The sequence below is a fragment of the Antechinus flavipes genome, chromosome 2 (assembly GCF_016432865.1).
Source record: "Antechinus flavipes isolate AdamAnt ecotype Samford, QLD, Australia chromosome 2, AdamAnt_v2, whole genome shotgun sequence".
Classification (NCBI taxonomy): Eukaryota; Metazoa; Chordata; class Mammalia; order Dasyuromorphia; family Dasyuridae; genus Antechinus; species Antechinus flavipes.
In genome coordinates, this window is record NC_067399.1 from 68,272,086 (window position 1) to 68,291,485 (window position 19,400).

Sequence of the window (19,400 nt, forward strand, 5' to 3'; positions counted from 1 at the left end):
ACAACAACCTTGTAAAGTAGATAAAATTATTATTCCTACTGTGTTGAATGAACTGAAGAGAAAGATGCTGAGTTTCTCAAAACCATACAACTACTATTAGAAAATAAATTTGAACTAAGGAACTCCAGAACAACTCTCTCCTTCAACATTTACCTACTCAAACACATTCTTTGGGCAAAGGAAAACAAAAAGAAAAGAAATGTATTCATGTTCAGTTTAGATTAACCTATAGGTTAAAAAAAAGAAAAAAGAAAAATAATCAACTTCCTTACCTTCTCTCTGGAATTTTTAGGATGTCCCTTCACCCTGAAAATTATTGTATGTTTTTGTAGAAGTGAATTAATAGTGTCAGATAGTGCCATGTGTAGAGTGGAAATCTTTAATGTCAGTTTATATCTTGTCTCAAACTCTTATTGGCTATATGATCCCAGGTAAGTCCTTTAAGATCTTCAAAATTCTGTTTCTTCAACTGAAAAATATTGAAGTGGGACTCTAAGATTACTTGCCATTTTAAGTCTATAATTCACTTTACTCCCTCTACTTTCTGACTCTGAATATTTTTAATAGCTTGTTTTTTCTTTTGTGAAATGGTGGGTTCCAAAAATGTATTCTCATTCTAGCATGCATAGATTAAGTTGCTACTAATTTGCATCAGTTTGATAAAATCCAAGAAAACTACAAGTTCAGAGGTTAGCCTTTTACAACTCCCTATCCTAGGAATTTGTAACTTGGGGCCACGGATAAGTACCACTGTTTGTGGATAAATTTTAACCAGTTTATGAACTTGATTAGAAAAAAAAATTCATCTTTGTATACAACGATCTTTAAGTATAATTATCATTATGGATGCAAGCAACACTAGATGCTTGGAGGGGAATTATGTTTTCTCAGGAACGTGGAAGATGAGTTTGTATATCCTAGATACACACATAAAAATATAACCAAAATGGAAATAACTATAACCACTGACAACCTTAAGGAAAGAGAGATTCAGCCAAAAAATCAGGTTTTAGGAGAAAACAGATTTAAATCCTACCTCTTTAGTACTATTTTTCTGAGTCTTATTTCAGCAAATAACACTAAACCTAAGCTTCAGTATTTCATGAACAATGGCCAAAAAAAGTAACTTGCCAAATAGGAGAAGTAGCTCCTTATCACGTGGATAGCAGGTGTGAGGATCAAGAGCCATTCTCAAGAATCATAAATGGTCATTCCTAAATTATACAGTTATTTCTGGAGCTACACAAAGGCAAGAAGAGAAGTGGACAATGACACTCAAGTTACTGTAAATACCATAAAGCATGTACATTCTTCATCTCAGTATCATAAACCTAAAGCTAGAATGGAACCACAAAAGCTAACTAGTACAACCTTCCCATTTTACAAATGAAGAAACTAAGATACATAATAAAATTCTTGCCCTAGATCAAAGTGTTAGTGTCAGTTATAGAATCTAAAGCCAGGTCCTCTTATTCTAAAGCTAGTGCTCTTTCCTCTAAAATTTCCTATTTAAATGATTTCAGGAATCCTCTTTATTCTATCATTATGTCACTTAAATCAAGGAACTTAATACACTGTATGAATGTGTGTGTGTATGTGTGTGTGTTTGTATGTGCAGACATATGCATACATGTCAGGGAAACCTTTGACATTCTGATGAAATCTATGGAGTCCCTTTCATAATTATGTTTTTAAAGATGTAAAATAAATAATAAGATTTTTTTACAAAGCTAAGCAATATTGAAAAAGTCATCAATACTTTCTAGAAGTTAATTAATAAGAAAATTTGGCCCAAAAAATTGATGAAAACATATACTTTCTTCAGGATGAGTAATTCTACCTGTGTATTATCAGAATTCCCATTAATATCATTCAATAATCTATCAATCAATTAGTTTTTGTTAAATGCCTGTCAACTGACATCACTCTGCTAAACATTAAAGATACAAAAAGGAAAGAGACATGTATTCTCTAATTCCAAGGACATTAAAATATAATGGATTTTAATATCTGAAATATTTCATAATATTTCTTAAATATCTCCAACCTCCATCAACCAAAAGATTTTTTCCCCTCACTTAAAATGTCACTTTGTGAAATTATGGTAAATATCAAATCTAGCCATGTAGAAAAACTGGAGGGAAGAGTTGAAAAAACTGAGCATTACACTGAGAATTGAGAATTGATACTCATTAAAAAGTTTACAAATAAGGATGGGATATTTGTATAAACTTCTATGGGAGATTTATGAAAGGGTTTGAATAATGTTACATATTATTAGAAAATCTGAATAGATTATGGCTCTTATTATTGACTGAAGAAGCAAACTAGATCAGACCATATTTCCACTGAAATAATAGCATGTAGGGGCAGCAAAGGTAGCACAGTGATAGAGCCCCAGCCTGAATTCAGGAGGAATTCAAATCTGGCCTCAGATACTTAACACTGCCTATATATGTGACCCTGGGCAAGTCATTTAACCCCAACTGCATCAGCAAAAATAAATAAATTAAAAATAGCATTTAAAGATAAATTTCAACTAAATAAGTATCCCTGTGTTTGGTTCAGTGGTAAACACTTTTTTCTGCATTAAGGAAATTAAATAAAATGAGATTTTTGTCAAGACCTCCCGGGATAGGATGTGTTCAAATAAAAGCACCAAAAACTGTGTTTCTCATCTCTGAGGGCTATCTTTGATAAGGGCAAAGCATTGCTGACCCATCACAGAAAATTGGTTCACAAAGGATGTTTTTATTTCAGTTAGTAAGAAAATCAGCAAAGGAATGAAATTTATATAATCTATATTGGTAGGAGAGACATACTACATGAAGAAATTCATAACTCTTTGAAATGAGGGATAATGACAGATGAAACCTTAAAATTACAGGGAAGATGCATTCTGGTTTTCACCTAAAATTTCTGAAATAGTCAACAGAGCTGCCACGGAAAGGGTAAATGTAAATAATCAGATCAGGATGATGCCTCATTATTTGTAATGGAAAATCATGTGCATCTTCACCTGTACTATAGCTCAAACTCACTTGAACAGCTGTTGTGTTAGCCTTGTAGGGACATAATCGCCTGTATCACTTCATTTTCTCAGTAAGTAACCAGATGCTCAAGCTGTAAAAACACCAAGTTCTGGAAAAAATTGATGTCTACTTCAGAAATCAGATTATAAATGAGAGGAACTAATCTATGTTTCATCTGGAATCTTTGAACTAAGTGCTAAATGTTCATCTTTGCCATTAGAACAATTATGACCAATAAATGATCAAATATAGAACAATAGAATATCTTTCTATCTGGATTCCTTATTTCCTGGTGTTTGTATACTTAAGATGATGTTAATAATGTCTGTTAATGGAGCATGCAAGCAAATAAATGAGCAGTTCTTAAATTAATCATAGATCTTGCTTTATATAGAACTAATATTTCAAAGATGAATTACATTGTTTTGGAGTGTGTTACAATGCAGAAAACTTATTGACTCTAGAGCTAAATTCCAGGTACATCTCATTCAATATTCACTTGTATTGTTAATTTGGGTCATCACCTTGGCCAATCACTTTCTGGATATGCAATCTCCTTATCTGCAAAAAGGGTGTATGTAAGATTATATAACATTGGAACCAAAATTTTAGAACTAAAATATTTTTAGATATTACCATTTTTAGACACTTTCATTTATAGTATAGCATGGGAACAGAAACCTAGACTTGGAAAATAACTTTCTGAAGACCACAAGCTAGTTCTTTGTAACTGTGGAATAAAAACAGAAGCCTCTTGACTACAAATACAATGTTCTTTGTACTTGAACCCCATGACAACTCTTTACAAGTTCATTTTATCTCTAAAACAAGAATGTTTATATACATATAATGTACACACACATACATATGTATGCCTTTTGCTCACTCTCTATCATATATATATATACATATCCATATATATGTATATATTCCATTAAGTAGATATTCCCATATTCTTTAGAGTCTAAAGACTGTCCCTTTTTTATTTCATAAGGTTTGATTAATTTAATCAATCAGTTAGTTAAAGCAGATTTCCAAGCTACCAAATTCTGTGTATGGTTTTCAAGGGAAACTCAGAGATATATAGTCCTGTCCCAAATAATTGGGAGACATAAGAACAAATGAAATGAAATTGTTGGCCTTTCACTACTCTTTATCTTCTTTCACTTTTCTGTGGAAATATATGAGAAATGACCATGTTATGTTCAGAAGAACTATGTTAGTCTCCATATGTCCATTTACTTTTTAATAAATGGCAATGATCATTTTCTCCAAGAGTGAATTTTTGAAAGAAAAATACATTTATTGCACAAAATTTATTAGCTACTCACTGTGTAGAATGCATTATGGTAGGCACTATTGGGAATATTTCAATACTTAACAGTGGTATATGATTTGTGGTCTTCATGATGTGAGTATTTTTTTCCATCAATGCAGAGTGTAATTCATATATACTTTTTACTTGTATATACTTCTTGATATTCAAAGCTCTTCATAATCTATTTGCCATACACATACATTTCTGGTCTTACAACTTTTGTCATCATCCTCATATACTTTTCAGTTCACTAACAATGATACCATTTCTGTTTCTCAAAAAAAGACATACCTCCCACATCTAGAATTCTATTTGCATTTATCTCTACTCCCTGCCTTCCTTGGCTCCCTTAAAATTCAAACTTCTAGAAAAAGCCCCCTCCCTGTTAATTTTGGTGCCATTCAACTACTGATTTTTCTAATATATCTTGTATTTAGCTTGCTTAAACACATTTGCTTATCACTTCCTTTATATTTTGAGCTCTGCCTTTAGCACTTTAGAATACAAGATGGACTGAAGCCAGGAAGATGCTCGAGCTCTACCAATATCTCTTGAAAATCACATGAAACCAAGCTCTGAACAAAGTCTGACAGAATGAAACCACTCCAGCTCAAGACTGGCCAGAAAAACTTCAAGAAAAGTCATTCTCAGTAGGGTTTCAAAGGGTATTCAGCCCCATTTCAGATAGATTGTGGGAAAATCATTGAGAGGATCATAAGCATAAAAACCAAATAAGACTTTCAGTCCTGGCTTAGTAAAGGAGCAAATCAGTAAGGTAGCTTCTAGTCCCAGCTCAGAAGGTAAAGTCTGGGAAACCAGCATGTTTCCTGAAAAGAGTAGGCAAAGATATCCCCTGTAAACACAAGGAGCTTCTGTTTGAAGCCAAAACTCAGGCTGCACAGGGAGCCTGGGACAGATCCCCCTTTAGCTCAGTAGTAGAGATCAACCAAAAAGTAAAAAAGAGGAAATATCAAAAGAAAAAAGAAAGAAAATGTGTAAGAAATAGTAAAGACCTGGACCATAGTAAGCTACTATGGTGACAGAACAGATCAAAGCACAAACGTAGCTGAGGACAAAACAACCATAAAAGAAATCTTAAACAGTGATATGAATTGGGCTCAAGCCCAAAAGAGGGTTCTTGTAAGTGCTCATAACAGATTTCAAAAGGCAAACAAAACAGGTAGAAGAATAAGTGAGAAAGGAAATAAGAGAGTCAACAGTTTTGAGAATTTTAGGAAAAAATAGACTGAAGAAAACAATTCTTTAAAAAGTAGAATTAACCAAATGAAAAAAGAGATATAAAACCTAGTTGAAAAAATTCAAACATTAAAAACAGGGCAAATGGAAACTAATGACTCTGTCAAACGAATTAAAAAGAATGAAAACATGGAAGAAAATGTGGAATACCTCATTGGAAAAACAGCTGACCTGGAAAATAAATCCTGAAAAAAACAATTTTAAAAAAATAATTGGTCTATCTGAATGCTGTGGCCAAAAGACAAGCCTGTATAGCATTCTTCAAGAGATCATTAAGGAAAACTGCTCCTATATTTTAGAAACAGATGGGGAAATACTCATTGAAAGAATTTACTAAAGAGGTAAGGAAAATCCAAGAAACCTTGTTGCAAAATTCCAGAACTGCAACCTCAATATAAAAACACTGCAAGCTGGCAGAGAAAAAGACAATTCACATATCATGGAGCAATAGTTAGGATTATCCAGGATCTGGCACATTCTACAATAAATCATTTGATGACCTGGATTATCATTTTCTGGAAGGCAAAAGACCTATGATTACAACCAAGAATTAAGTGCTTACTGAGATTCAGCATTATTTTTCAGGAGAGGCAATAGAGTTCCAATGAAGTAGGAGATTTTCAATCATTTCTATTGAAAAAAAAAAAAAACTAAACAGAAATTTTAACACACAAACATATATATATATATATATATATATATATATGTATATATATTATATATATACTGAAGAAAACAATTCTTTAAAAAGTAGAATTAACCAAATGAAAAAAGAGATATAAAACCTAGTTGAAAAAATTCAAACATTAAAAACAGGGCAAATGGAAACTAATGACTCTGTCAAACAAATTAAAAATAATGAAAACATGGAAGAAAATGTGGAATACCTCATTGGAAAAACAGCTGACATATATGATATATGATATATATGACAGTTCATATATATATATATATATATATATATATATATATATATGTTACTTAAAGGTTAAACTCTTTACATTCCTGTAACTCTTAATAACTGTATCTGCCATTGGTCAAAGAGAGGTAAGCACCACATGGACTGAGTGTGTAGTTATGAATAGACTCTAATGTTCTGACATCAAAGAAAAAGACATTAAGGAGTGGAAAAAGATCTGTACAAGAAAAAGAAGAAAGGAGCGGGATAATGGGACAAATAGTTCAGGTGAAGAAATATAAAAATTTTATTATAATTGAGGGAGAAAAGGGAAAGGGATGAGCATGGTCTGAAGCTTGGACTCATCAGGTTTAGATCTAAGAGAAAATAATTTAATCATTCAATGGTGTATAGAAATTTATCTAACCCTATAAGAAGAAAGAAAAGGGATGGGACAGGATAGACAAGAACAGAGACACTAAAGGACAAGTTAAGAGTGGGGGGAAAAAGTGATAGAAGATAAAAAAGTAGGTGGAGTGAGTTTCAAAAAAAACATACTAAGGGAAGGAGAAGGGGATGATAGAAGATAAGGCAATGGGCATGGTGATTAAAAAAAAAAAAAACAGGACTAATAATTGGGTGGAAAGGGAGAACAAAAGTATATACAGGGGAGAAAATCAGATGGAAGGACATACAGAGCTGGTAATCTGTGAATATGAATGGAATGAACTTTCTCATAAAACAGAAGCAAATAGCAGAGTGGATTAAGAAACAGAATCCCACAATATGTTGTTTACAAGAAACACATTTGACATAATGAGACACATACAGAGTAAAGGTAAAAGCCTGGAAGTGAATTCATTCTGCTGCTACTGACATAAAAATAAACAGGGCTAGCAATTCTGATCTCAGATAAAGCAAAGGTTAAAAAAAAAGATATCATTAAAAGACATAAGGAAGAGGGGCAGCTAGGTGGCACAGTGGATAGAGCACTTGCCCTGAAGTCAAGAGGACCCAAGTTCAAATCTGGTCTCACCCTGAACATTTCCAATTCCCCAGCTGTGTGACCCTGGAGCAGACTCTGGGCAAGTCATTTGATCCCAATTGCCTCAGGGAAAAAAAAAAAAAAGGAAATAAAGTACATGAAGTATATCTTTATAAATGTTGTCATAAACAATGAAGCAGTAATGATATTAAATATGTATGCATCAAGTGGTAGAGCAATCAAATTCCTAGAGAAGATTTTAAGGCAGTTACAAGAAAAAATAGAAATACTATACTAGTGGGGCACTTCAATCTTCCCCTCTCAGAATCAGACAAATTGAAGCACAAAAATAAACAAGAAAACTAGAGAGGTTAATAGATTCCTAAAAAACCTAAATCTAATAGATCTCTGAAGAAAATTGAATAAGGACAGAAAATATATATATATACATACCTTTTTCTCAGTAGTACATGGCACCTTCACAAAAATTGACCAGTTATTAGGGCATAAAAACCTCAAAATCACATGCAGAAAGGCAGAAATAGTAAATGCTTCCTTTTCAGACCACAATGCAATAAAAATTACATTGAATAAAGGGGTAGGGAAATATAGACTAAAAACCAGTTAGGAATTAAATAATCTAGTTCTTTATTGTGAGCTTTTTGAAAACAGTGATTGTATTTTGTCATCTTTTGCAATCACAATACATAGCACAGTGCCTGATGCATAGATTGTTCTTAATAAATGATTACAAATCAACATCCCAATCCAGAAATCTTCCATAAAACACTAACCAATGCATTAATGAGATTACTCTACTTCTTTTGACATGTTGCATATTCTAGCTAACATTTAGATTGTTCCACATAAATGATATTAAGCTAAATAAGGCATATTTTTTCTCCCATGAACCTATACTACAATAGGCAAAGTTATGCTATTTACATTGTAATACTAACATTGATATTTGGCCAAAAAGTCCTATAATATATCATTGGTGTTTTCATATTTTTCATGAAATATCCCTATTTTATTAATCTCAGATAAATGGCTCTTTACTCCCTTTTCAGAAGCCATACCTATTTGGTGATGCTTCAGCCCTGGGTGGTGAGTAGGTTGTATAATGTAGTCATATTTGAGCCCCACAACCTATTATCATCTTACCTATTTGTATAGGTATAAATAAATATGCCTATTTGTATAGGCATAAAATACCATCCTATTTATCTGGATTGCTCACCAACTTTACCCCATCCTGTACCCCAAAACTAAGTTTACCTTTAAGTTTTAATAGTAGTTTAGATAGTACATTTTAATCAATTGAAACCAATAAGATCTTTGGGGAATCCTGAATTTTGTTTTCCTCTATTAGAATATAAGCTCCTTGAAAGTAGGAATCATTCTCTTCCTTGCATTTGTATCTCTAAAACTTAACACAGTGTCTGACACATAGTAATTCATAATAAATTTTCTGTCATCTACCTATCTAAACTATTCAGACCCCAAGAAAGAGTCCATTTTCTTTTTTATTTCTAGTTAAATAGACCCTATTAGAGATTGTGAGTAGAATCTATTAGGAAATGCAATAAACTTTGATAACATAAACTTTGAAACTTAGACCAAAAAAAACATTCAATAAACATTAAATACCTACTATTTAAAGCAAATATTGAGGATGCAAAAGGAAGCAAAAATTATTCTTTACCTTGAAGTAGTTTACAATCTAATGGGAAAAGTAGCATGCAAAATATGTATCTATTTGCAAAGTGAGCCAAATACTGGATAAATAGGATAAAAGAGAAAAGCCATTACAAAGAAAAGGAAATGAAAAAAAAAAAGCTCCCTATATAAGGAAGAATTTTTGTTGAGACTTAAAGGAAATCATGGAAGTTAGTAGTCAGAATGCATTAGGGAGATTTTTTCAGACATGGGATAAAACAGGAAATAATGTCTAGAACCAAGAAATGGAGTGTTTAATTTCATGGGATGGGCAGCACGCCAGTCTCACAGGATCAAAGTATATTCTTTGGGGAATAAGTAATAAGATTTGAAAAGTGAAGAGGTTTTAATGTCAAACATAGCATTTGCATTTACTCCTAGAATCAATAGAGAGACATCAGTTTATTGAATAGGAGAGTAGAATTTTGATATGGCTGGACCTATTCTTTAGGGAAAATCACTGTTAGTACCTGAGGGATATATGATACAATGGGAATTTAGAGAAGAGTTAAATGTTTGTGATAAGGACCAACAAAGAGCATAACAAAAATTCTGAGCATTGATGAAAGACTTCTACATTTTGATACCAGTTCTGCCACCTACTAATTGTGTGTTTATTCACAAATTCTTTCTGTTTTTAATTTTTGAGCCTCAGTTTTCTTCTCCTGTAATGGAGAAAAAATACTGAGAAAACCTTTATCATAAGGTTACTGTAACTAAAGTATTAAGGATTTCTGAGAATCAGTATAGAACTTTTAAAAAGATAGACCATGCTAACATTTTTTGGGAAATAGGAAAATTTTCATAAGTGTTTTTAAAAATCTAAAGTAGTACAGTAGTGGCTATTTGCATAAAAGATCCTTTTAAATTTTTCCAGCCAGCCTAGAAATTGTTTTGGGTAAAAAAGAGAGGTTTCTGTAGTGAGTTTAAATTTGTTTCATTACCCCTTTGTTTCTCAGTTTCTTTTCCATTTAAAGAAAACAGAGCCCTGGGGAGATAAACCTTAGTCAGATTGTATTGTGAATCCTAAAGTGGGTTTCTGACCATAAGTTACATGACAGTTGAACCGAGAGACACAAGGAAGGGCAATGAGGTTCAGCAAAGTGAAGAGCTAGAAAGTTCAATGCTCAGAAAAGTCAAGAAAAGTCAAGGTGATCAAAAAAGTGTGCTGAAGTAAAGACGCATTTAACAGAAGTTCTCTAAGTAGAGGTCAAATGTCAGACCTCATCTCAGCATGGGCTTCTGTATTACCTGTAGCAACCTGCTGAGGAGATAGGAAAAAATCAAAAGAAATAACTAAGAAGCTCAGCTGAAAAGTCTGAATAGTAAATGGCGCATAGTTATTGATGAAGAAAAGTGACTGAAGAAAATTATAACTTTTCCTGATGGAAAAAGACTTGCTAAAAACAGCACCTCCAGCAGATAGAAATTGGTATTGAATTTAACTGCTATCAGGATTATAAATAAGGCATAACAGTAAGCTAAAGGAGTAAACTGACAGATAGTCACACATCTATAGGAAAGGCTTTTGAAGTATTACATATAGGAGAGGATGGAAGAGGCTAAAAGGGTTTTAACCTACACATAAACTAGATGATATTGTATAGGCTATTTTATGATCCTAAAATAAGAAGACCTGCTGACAACCATAAGCATCTGAAAATAATAACGTGAAGGGACAAGCAAAGATTAACATACTATTTGGGGCAAAAGAAAAGGGTTATTCCTGAGAGACAACAAATGATGGTGAAATGATGGTGAAAAAATTCTGCCTTCAGAGGCAGAATAATGAAACTGATAGATAGTATGGAGAGCTTTGCAATAAGAGAAATATGTTTCATTCCTAGGAATGAGACATTTTTCTGATGCTTACATTTTTTCCCACAAATTTCTAGCTCATTTGTTTTACCCATTTTAGGTGCTTTTTGATCCTTATGATCTCTAGGAAAGATGACACTTACTATTTAGTATTTATGTTACTCAGAAAGCTAACACATTTTATGGTGGGTGTTGAGGGAAATATATTTTATTATTACCTCATTTACTGTGCCTTTTCTAGCTGCATTTTATAGTTGAGTAGCATAAAGTAAACTGCATTGGTGGGGTCTTACTACTTAGAATATTCTAACTCACCACATCAGGAATTTGAGGTAGCAAAATATAGGATTAGAATGAGGGGAGCATATGATGAGTACAACATAATAATACTTTAGTAATCAACTGAAATATAAACAGCAATAATCAGTGAATAGAAAACCATAGACATAGAGAAGGAAAATGTCAATATTATAGCAATAGAGGAGAGAAAATGAAGATGAAAATGACTTACATAACATGGATAAGTTAAACAGAAATCACAAAAGGTAAATTTCTCCCATTCTATGATTAGCTCTATGAATTGTCCCTTGTGGTTTATGAAAATCATTCTCCATATCACATCTGACAATCATGCCAAAGGATTCTATCCTCTACAGTGGGCTTTTTTAAAGACATTCTGTTTTCCCACAGGGCTAGTGCAATACTACTTATAACCAAGGAAATAGTAAAGGATGATATAGTTTAAGAAACAAAATAAGTAAAGTTGAAAATAACAGTTGATTTCTGATACAGACTAAATTCTGTCTTGAAATTTTATTGGCAAAATATATCATGCATGATGGGCTTTCCAAAGCACTACATCATTTAGATTTGGTTCTTAAATAGTGTGTACCATGATGTATCATAGAAATCTAATAAAAATGCTAAATTCTTCCTTTAAATATTTATGTGTTGTTTGTATATTGTGTTGGGCAGGGGGTGCTTAATTAGCTTACATTACAGAAGAAACTTTGAAGTTCAGTAAAGGGAGAAAAGTAAGAAAAATGCTTCTAAGTTCCCTGTCTGGAATATGGTACACTTATAAAGTGAAGTGATTCAAGTTAAGAATGAAGATAGCTAAGAAATACAATCAGAGGAAGAAAGAAGATTAGACTAGTTTAGTCATTGCTTACCACTAAATCTAAGTAATTATCAAGGAACCTCACAGCTATAGAGAATTAGGAAGGTGTTTTAAAATCCAAACAACATCCAATAGTTATTCTTTTAAAAGAATTCATACATGTTCATTATATATAATCTTTCTCTGAACTCATATTACATTTGGGAACTCCTCTTCTAGGAATTCCTTTCAATTTGATGATATTGCTCAGTCATTAAAAGTATATAATGTATGTATATATGTATCCATAAGAAAAACATCATTGTTCTTTAAAATTGTAGGATCTGTCAAACAGAGGAATTCCTCTCTCTCTCTCTCTCTCTCTCTCTCTCTCTCTCTCTCTCTCTCTCTCTCTCTCTCTCTCTCTCTCTCTCTCTCTCTCTCTCTCTGTCTCTCTCTCTCTCTTTCTCTCTCTCTCTCTTTGTGTGTACGTGTGTCTTTCTCTCTCTCTCTCTCTCTCTCTCTCTCTCTCTCACACACACACACACACACACACACAAACAATCTCACTAGTTTTCTCTACTAATGTTCCTCAAATGAAAGGTAAACCCAATGAGTAAATGTGTACACCCAAGATCTGTTACTTTCATATCTAGATTAACCTTTAAATTTTCCAACATCTGGGAGAAGCTAGTTTGTGCGGAGAGTAGAACACTGGTACTAAAATCAGGGTAACCTGAGTTCAAATATGGTCTCAGACACTTAACAGTTACTAGCTATGTGACCCTGGCCAAGTCATTTAACCCTAATTTTTTTTACCAAACAAAAAAGAAAAAAAAAATCTGACATTTTAACACAAACCTATGCTTTATGCATTCATGATACAATATTGGTCTTCTTTGTCTTCTAATTCATCTACTACTCTCTTCATAAAATATATTATCATAACTGCAATGCTCTCAATTAATAATTCATTTCTTTTTCCATATTATCTGCGTATACCATCATAAAAAGTTGTGGCAATGAAAATTATAAATCAAAACAAGTACAAGGTTCTACTTCACAGATATAGATTGACAAAGCTTCTCAACAAAATTAAAATGAAAATTCTTGATAAAAATATGGAAGATCAAGGACACTGAAATACTGTAGGTGGTTATGACTTTATCTATCTATTCTGTAAATCACTTTATATCTACTCATCCAAACTAACACAAATCTTTAATTTCCCTTAATGCAATCACAGCAATTACACAAATACACAAACACACAAACACACACAGATGCACATACACTTACACATATACCCCAAAGCTATAAAATAAGGAATTAAGGTACTATATGTATAAAAATAATCTTAACATGCTTTTTTTTTATTATAATGAAGAACTATAAGCTAAGGTGTGGATTTCCACCAACTGTAGAATAGTTGAGTAAATTATGGTATGTTACTGTAATAGCATATGATTTTACCAAATATAAATAAATAATCATGGAAGTTTCAAAGAAAACTGGGAATTATTAAATGCACACAACCACTGGGCATTAAACAATACTGTGAGAATAATGCGACATAGATATAAACATGTAAAGAAAAAGAAAAAGTCTTCAGAAGTCAATGTAAGGACCAGTATTTCAAAGGTTTAATAAAGTATAAAATACTTTCATACCCTTGAGAGAGAAGTGATGTAACAGAGGTGTAGAATAAGATCTGAATCGTCAGACATGATAACTTTCTCCATCTATTTTCCTTTGCTATGTTTACTTGTTAAAATCACTATTTTTACCACTTAAGGCATTTTATTGGCATATGACAACGTATAAGGGTTCAGAAAAGCATATTTTGATCAAAAATCAGGATAGAAGACAAATAAGAATTTCATTTTAAGATGTTTAAAGCTTGAATAGAAAGAGGAAGTACTTATACATAGCTATTTTGGTTTCTTCTAAAATCTAAAAAGAGAGGAATTTCTTTTTTTTAATTATAAGGGCTTGGATTAACATTTAATTTTTTAACTATTTCAGCTTTTTATTTCTTTCAAAACTGTAAATACTAATGAAAAAGCCAATTCTGTTTGCCAGACTATCTGCCTAAAGAAAATCCCCAAAAGAAAACGATGAAGTCATTTTAAACACTGGAATTAAAAGAGAAATAAATGCAAGCTGGGTTGAATCTGCAATAATTTTTCTAACAAGAACTGTTTATTGATGACATTTGAAAAACAAATTATTTAAAAGACTTCTGGTGAATAGTTTATCCTTATTGCCTAATGTATATGTAGCTGATTTTGCAATGTAATACATTCCACTTCTTAAAATCATACAAAATGTTAATGTTCTATTTCCTTCAGCTCAGCAAAAATCTCCAAGAATTTTTTTTTTTTTTCCTGTAGGGTCTTCCTCATCATAGGTATCAGTCACATCATGTGAAATAGAGATTGTTTCAGCCCCTGTACTCATCTACCTTGATGAAATTAAGTTATTCACAACCAAAATAAATAGACTTTTCCAAGGGCCATAGTATCATAAGCCAGGACCATCCCTCCCTCCACTCCCAACACACTCTGCTGTTCATCTCATTCCTGTGGCTTTGGTTATAGATATTTTGAGTTGGTGTCTTGAACTTCCTTCTCACTGTAGAAATTGAAAGGTTTTTTTTTTTTCAGTACAAATTAAATGTAGTTTTTATCTATAATATTTTTACTTATAGAACAATTTCATTCCTAAAAGAGCAGTTGATTATCAAAGACTAGGAAACAGTCCTCAGATTATCAAAAGTGAGTTTTGAATTAGAAGAATGACTCTAAAGCTTTCCTATATTTGTAGTTAGTCTTTGTTCTCAGTAGACAATCATTTCATCAAACTATTCAATCTGATTTTCATATTATGGATATGAGGAGAAGTACTTAACTTTTCTACTTCTCAACTGTTAAAGCTTAGCAAAAATGGTATTTTTTTCCCATTTAGAAATTTACTGTAGTGTTGAACTTATGTGTGACTAGTTCATGAAAGCCACAAGCTTGTTCTGTGGTATAATGCAAAGACTGGTCATTTTGAAGTGTAATATGTTCTACTTAAGGAAGATGCTAACAGCTGAAGATCACAATACCATAAGTGAAAATGAATGCTTACCGAATTGGTAACTTCCCTTTCACCACCACCCCTCCCCCAAAATAAGGGAAAAAAAAGTAAAGGAGTACCAGTGAATCATTTAAATGGATGCACAGATGAGAAGATATGAGAGGGAAAATAGTGCGCGCGCGCGCACACACACACACACACACACACACACAAAATAGGTGCATTTTTATTATAATTTTAAAAAAATTCACCAATTATATAATAAGGATCCATGTCATCATATGTAATTTTCTTTCTCTGTTATCCTTTGCATACAGAAATATGTATGTTTGTTGATATTTAAAAGTTCAGAATAAAATAAAATAAAATCTTCCCCATAAATAATAAAGTCAACAATTAGGTGTCCTATAGCCTTACTAAAAAAAAAAAAAAAAAAAAAAAAAAAAAAATCATCAAAATATCTTATCTAATAGATATTATGCTATCTAAACTTGACATTTGCAATTTTAAGTAAAAGCTACATTCACTGATTTCTCTAAGCAGAAGAGGGTTTTTCAGCTTGGTTGACCTTGAATTAATATTGTAAAATTTCTATTACCCAATTTACTTAGGTTACAGGATATTCTGGCTATGAGCTTACAATTATGAAGATTTTTAAGGCTTATAAATTATCTTCTCACCACAAGCAGGTAAAGTTGCTTATACCAAAGTATATAATACTTTACTATGTACATCTTATAATGAAGCCAAATGTGACATTAAAGTGATGAGCTTAAAATTAAAAAAAAAAAAAAAAAAACTAATCTATGTCAGTATTGTTACTTAAAGTTATGACTTCTGACACCAAATTTCTACTCTCCCATTTTAATAAGCTAGCAAGAACTTTGAACAACTAACCAAAAGGGCTGGGTTACAATAATCACTCAAACAATTATGATTTATGTGATCTTGGACACAGTTAATTTCATTCCCATTCACTTTACATTAGACTGTGAGCTCCTTCAATGTAATTTAAGTTCCTGGAAAGTGAGGACTGCTTTTTGACTAATTATGAATGTCTGGTATTTAGCCTAGTACCTGGAACTAATATTTATGTATATTTAATATTTATTATAATATTTAATTAATATTTATTTATTTAATAAATATTTATTTACTGACTTTTCTAATCTTTAATATGAATAGATACTATTTAAGGTCTTTTCTAATTATAAGCTTCTGTGTTCTAATATAACTGTCAATTGTCTTTTTATTGTCTCTTTAATTTATAATATTTAATTCTATATCATGTGACTATTTCTTTGTCTTTTATTCTATGTGCTGTATTTTCTATGAATCCCTGTTGACTCATCTTTAAAATAATTACGATTGACATATATTCCATCAGTTTTTTTCCCTAAGAGAAACACTTCATAATCCTTAAAACATTAGAGACATATGAACTAATATTAATAAAGTATGATGTTTATATTTTTTCTTAATTATATCTTGACTGTAACCAAAAAGATATCTTTCTTCTCATTAACAGATTTCCAATGAGTGTTGATAAAATACAGGTCGATAAAAGGAGATATATGAAATGACATAAAGTATATGGTATGATGATACATATGTGAGTGAGACTAATGATTGTTAATGAATAAAACATTTTTCTCATTATTAATACTTGTCACTCAAAGATAAATATTTAAATTAGGCAAAGTCATGGTTTAAAGGTAAATTTCAACTTTTCCAAAGGAAACAGGTGACATATTGGAACACATTTTCCTGAAAGAAGCTGAATAGAATTAACTAGGGATAAGGTCATAGTCTTAGACTTCTAAAATGCTTACTTTCCAAACAAATTACAATGTCAAGCAACTTGTAATTTGGTATAGAATTCTGATGTCCAGTACATAGGGGCATGATTATAATATTAAAATAAAATAATCTTTCTCTTTGAAATTTTGATTTTCTCTTTTAAGATGTATATGAATAAAATCACTTTTATATTTATACAAAGATCTTAAATTATTTCTACCACATATGATTCAGTATAAATTGTAAAAAGAGATTGGAAGAAGAAAACAATATGTTTAGAGAAACAATTTGGAATTTTTAAAGCAAAGCGTTTCCTCATCTTGAAATTGTGGTCTCACATTTTCGTGCCCTTGATCAATACCTAGTCAAGTGGAATAATCTCTTTTCTTTGGTCCCCTTCACATTATAGATCTCTACTCATTACTTTTTAGGGTTAGTCAAGGAAGCCTCTTATGTAAAGTTTTCCTCTTTCTCCTTCTGAACAAGAAATTATTTATCCTCCTTTTTCAAACCTAAATGATCATACATAAGGGATAAATTATTTCTCCTTTGTGAGTACCATTTTCATCACTCCAAGTCATCCAGATTTTATGTTTTAGTAGGTGGTACTCATGATTTACTGTGGCCAAGAAATTAATCTTTTATTCAATATATGAAGAGATTAATAAATGACTGAATGAACAGAAAAATAAATAAATAAATAGTAAGTGATCCAAGAAATAAATAAATTAGTAGATAAACAGATAAGTAAAAAATAAATGCATGCATAAATGTAGGAATAGATTATAATTAGACACAGGTAGATAGACAGGTAGATGATAAATAATTTATCTTCTAGTCATCATATATTTACAAATTTAAGAGATTGCCCCTCAGGTTGTAGATACATAGTAATTTACAGGAACTGTAGTTGTTGCCTTTCTAGTTAGTTAGTACATTCACTCTTGTTAAGTCAAAAGGTCAGATACACCAGATTAAGGAGATATCTCTACACATTGTACTAAATATTTGTATTATTAACAAAATTACAATATACTTAAATCATCATCACCATTGTCATCTTCATCTTCATCACTTTGTATACTATGAAGTCAATATTCTGTCCAGATTTCTGGAGGTGGAGCCAAAATTGCAGAATAATGTCAGGAAGCTGTTTGAACTCTCCGGGTTTTCTTAGAAAAGCACATGATACCAAGCCTCTGAACAGAGTCTGACAGAATGAAACTACTTTCCAACTCAAGACAGGCTGGAAAACCTTCAAGAAAGATCTGTCACATTGGGTGAAAAAGGTGTTCAGCTCAACTAAGTTAGTCTCTGAGAAAGCTGGTGAAAGGTTCTAAACCATGGCAAATCAGCAACTAAAACCCTCAATACTGCCTCAGGAGAGGATAATATCAGTGGAGCAGCTTCCAGTCTAAGTTCAGAATGTAAACTCTGGGAAACCAGGCTGATTCCTGAAAATAACAGGCAAAGCTATAAACACATGGAGCCATTGTTCTCAAAGTCAAGGCTCAAAATTGCATAGGAAGCTTGGGACACTGTCCCCATTACCCCCGGTGCAGAGCTCAACCATAAAAGTAAAACAAGAGAAAAAAATAAAAGAAAAGGAGAGAAACTGAGCAAGAATCAGAAAAGAACCTTGATCATAGAAATGTGCAATGGTGACAAGGAAGGTGAAAACACTAATTCAGGTAAGGACAAAATGTCCATAAAAGAAATCTCAAAGACTGATATGAAGTCATCTCAAGCCCTAGGAGGCTTCTTGGAAGTACTAATAAAAGACTTTAAAAGGCACATAAAATAGGTAGAAAAATACGAGAAAAGAAACAAGAGATGTACATGAGAGAGTTAACAGCTTGGAAAAAAAAAGAAAAAAAAAATTAAGAAAAGGCACCTTAAAAAGGCAAATTGGAGCAGCTAGGTTTCACAGTGGAGAGAACACCAGCCCTGAATTCAACAGGACCCAAGTTAAAATCTGGCCTCAGATACTTAACACTTTCTAGCTGTGTGACCCTGGGCAAGTCACTTAACCCCAATTGTCGAGAGAGAGAGAGAGAGAGAGAGAGAGAGAGAGAGAGAGAATAAGAACTGACTAATTAGAAAAAGAGACACAAATGCTAACTGAAGAAAATTGCATATTAAAAACTACAACAAGGCAAATGGAAACTAATGACTCAATGACACCAGTCAAACAAACTAGAAGAGAATGAAAAAATTGAAGAAAATATGAAATACCTCAATGGAAAAATAGCCAAGATGAAAAATAGAGCCCAAAGAGAAAATTTTAAAATTATTGTCCTATTTGAAGGCCCTCACCAAAAAAAGAGGCTGGATAGCATTTTAAAAGAGATCATTAAGGAAAACTGTTCTAATATTCTAGCAACAGAGGGGGA